This window comes from Cebus imitator, unplaced genomic scaffold, assembly GCF_001604975.1.
Source record: "Cebus imitator isolate Cc_AM_T3 unplaced genomic scaffold, Cebus_imitator-1.0 Scaffold114, whole genome shotgun sequence".
Lineage (NCBI taxonomy): Eukaryota > Metazoa > Chordata > Mammalia > Primates > Cebidae > Cebus > Cebus imitator.
In genome coordinates, this window is record NW_016107429.1 from 4,520,993 (window position 1) to 4,524,957 (window position 3,965).

The window sequence follows — 3,965 nt, forward strand, 5'->3', positions numbered from 1 at the left end:
CAAATAATGGTGGATGGTATTGCAGTCAGCTCTGGCATATCACCAGCCAATCTTTTGGGGCTGTAAGAGAAAACGATTTCCTTCTCTCCACCAACTAAAGGAATACTGTATTTTTCCTCTACTCCTGCCCTCAATACTTTACTTCTGACACCAGAAGTATGGGTTTTCCATACCAGATAATTCCCCAATTCTCTGTGGACACCAACTGTGTATCCTACAATTTAACTCAATTCTGACACGCTCTAGTTGGAGATAGCATCAAATCCCGCAGGTTAAGGGATCAGTCTCATAAGAGTGCCTCTACTTCAGTCCACTCACAGGTCCAGGCTATTGCCTGTGTTTCTGAGTGACTTGCTATAAATCAGAGGTTCCTGTGATGTCCTCTTTGGATTCGATAATTTGCTAGAATGGCCCACAAAACTCAGGAAAATATTTATTTACATTTACCACTTAACTCAAGAACCGCTAAATGGAAGAGATGCAAAGGGCAAGGCATGGAGGAAGGGACATGGAACTTCCATGCTCACTCTGGACATATCATTCTCCTTAACCACCAACCCAGAAGCTCTCTAAACCCTGTGCTTTTTAGTTTTCATGGACGTTTCATTCTATAGGCATGATTGATGAAATCACTGACCACTGATGATCAATTCAGGCTTCAGCTTCTTGCCCCTTAGAGATTAGGGGTAAAGTTCTAACCTTCTAATCACATGATTAATTCCTCTGGCATCTAGCCCCCATCCAGTGATTTTCTAGGGGCTTTTGAAAAATCACCTCATTAACATAAACTTGGATGTGTTTGAAAGGGGCTTTGTACGAATAACAAGAGATACTCTAGAGCTCTTTTAGGAACCCCAGTCAAAGAACCAAATATTATAACCAAAGATACTTTCATAGCGCTTATCACTTAGGAAATTATGAGGATTTTAGGATCTGTGTGCCAGAAATGAGAATACAGACCAAATACGTATTTCTCATGATAAATCACAGAATCACCTGACTTAAAGTCTATCGTCAGTGTTGTTGATCACATCTCAACTATTAAAAGCTGGGATGAGAGAAGGGCTCTTGACTTCAGCACACAGGTTCTGCTCTTTCTTACAGAGCTCTGGCTGCTGCGTTGTACCCACTCACTGCCCCCACTAGTGGCAGTGGCAGTAACTTCATGAGTGGATTCTATTCCAAATCTATCAAAATGGAGACTTTTTAGTCTTCTCTGGATCATGGACTTCTTTCAAAACTTAACGAAAGCTATTAACCTTCTCTGAAAAAAAAAATGCATGTATTTATATAATTTTGCTTTTTATTTTCTGGAGGCTGATGAGCCCCAGGGGAAAAAAAACACTGCTTCCTCTATGTACTTACAAACTTCTGGTTCCTCATGAGGCAAAAGGTCAAGAATAACACAATGAAGTTGAATTGGCACAATTAAAGATTAGGAAAGTTAGTGAAGGGATGGAGAGGATCACTCACTTCCCCTACCAATTCATTTTCCCTCCTCAGGAAAACCTACGGCCAAGATTAAGACTTGAAGGGTAGTCCAGGTGCAGTGGCTCCTGCCTGTAATCCTGGCACTTTGGGAGGCCAAGGCAGGTGGATCATGAGGTCAAGAGATGAAGACCATCCTGGCCAACTTGGTAAAACCCAGTCTCTACTAAAAATACAAAAATTAGCTGGGTATGGTGGCGTGCACCTGTAACTCCAGCTATTTGGGAGGCTGAGGCAGGAGAATCGCTTGAACCCAGGAGGCAGAGGTTGCAGTGAGCTGAGATCGTGCCACTGCACTCCTGCCTGGCAAGAGAGTAAGACTCCATCTCANAAAAAAAAAAAAAAAAAAGGGAAAAAAATGTAATGGTAGTGGGAGAGTGGTTTGATAATCTTTCCTGTTAAATTTTGCATTGGGAATTATTGTCATTTAAATGTATCTGTGTATTTTACATTGTTTCTGATATAATACATTGATCTCAACAAGGTTTGTGATAAAAAAAAATGAATCATATTCCAACTCAGGAAACTTATTCTGTTTTAGACGTGGAAGGAAAGTTGCCCAAGCAGCAAAGTATACTGCTCGCCATTTATCTTGGTCCAGGTGGTAGATCTCCGTGCAGGGCTGACTTACATTAACAAACATGAACACAGTAGATGTGGAAACATGTCTAGGCCTTGCTCATCAGTTCCCATTTTCATACTTCCTGAGTAGGCTGGGAAACGTGGAAGGACAGCATGAATTCAATTTAACAGTCCAGTAAGTGCCAAAGAAATGATCACATCTCTGAAAATAAGTGTTTTAGACAAAATTTTTCAGATGGTAAAAAAAAAAAAGACAAATCCTTTGTTTAGTAAACAACACTTTATACATTAATCATCCAGCTGACATTAAGTGTAATCAAAGGTTCCGTTTTAGTTCAAATACAACTTATGTTTCCCAATTAATTGCTTACAAGACTATGTAGTTTGCATTTTAAAATAAATGTTCTGCTTCCCAGATGTCGTCTTATAGGCATGCTGTGACCCTTCTTAGAGAGGCTGATTCTCTTATCACAGTGATTTCAAGGCCTGCTGGGGTGTGAAAAAACTGATAAGGTTTAAGTACCACCTGCCATATTGGACCTAATAAGGAATTTGTAGAGCTAGAATTCAGTTCCTACACTTAAGTAGGTTATATTCTTGGCAAAGAAGCTATGAATTGAGATGATGTCATTCAAATTTGATTTTTTCCTGAGAAACATTATTATAATGGAGTTATCTTCCTGACCCCAAGGGTCAAGTTTTAGTGGATTCATAGAAATGAAGCTATCATACTGGTAAGGAACCTCAAAGGAAATGTGGGTCAGTCCTCTTTCCTGAGTCATAAAAGTGTAATCCTCACTTTTCAGATGAGACATGTAAAATTTCTTTAGAGGCAGTGTTCTGCTAATATGCTAACAAGGAGTAGACATTTTGGAGGGTAAGGGCAGGATATCTAGAACAGGATCTCCAGTAGAACTTTCTGCAGTGATAAAAATGTTCTGTATCTGTCCTGTCCAGTGCAGTAATCTAGCCACATGTGGCTATTAAGTACTTCAGATGTGGCTAATGTGACTAGGATACCGAAATTTAGATTTTATATAATTCTAACTAATTTAAATTTAAATTCATATAGTTACATTTAGGTAGAAGAAGTAAATTGAATATAACTCCTGGCATTTGAAAGGCAAGGCCTACATAACAAAGTGAAAAGTATAACCAAGAAAATAAAATCTGATGAGAAAACTATCTTGCTGTCTGCATTGGCTATTTCATAATGAAGTGTGTTTTGTTGTTGTTGTTGTTGTTTTAGACAGGGTCTTGCTCTGTTGTCCAGGCTGGAGTGTGGTGACGTAATCTTGGCTCACTGACCTCGACCTCCTGGGTTCAAGTGATCTTCCTGCCTCAGCCTCCTGAATAGCTGGGATTACAGGCATAAGCCACCATGCTGGGCTAACCTTTGTATTTTTAGTAGAGATAGGGTTTTGCCATGTTTTCCAGGCTGGTCTCGAACTCCGGGCCTCAAGAAAATAATAAAGTTTAAGGATCGTCAATCTGCTGGACAATAACAAGGAAAGTCTCAGAGCCATTTTTTTTAAAAAAAGTAATGGTATAAGGAATGAAAAGCGTACACACACACAGATCCCAGGGGTATCAATAAGTACCAAATAAAATATTTAAACTTAAGAAACAAATGCTGTATTTAATGACACAGTTAGGACACATTTAAAGAGAAATTTCCTAAGGGTAATAGAGGAGTTGCTATGGAAAATTATGGAATGTACTTTGAAAAACAAAAACAAAGCAGTTTTGAACTGTGACTGGCCATAGGTCTAGAAGCAAAATTTATACAACTGTAAATCTTTCTACTTATTTGGTTCTTATTTTCAATTTTAACATACCTACTTTCTCTTAATTGTGATACAAAATACATAACACGAGATCTGTCTTAAGCAAAT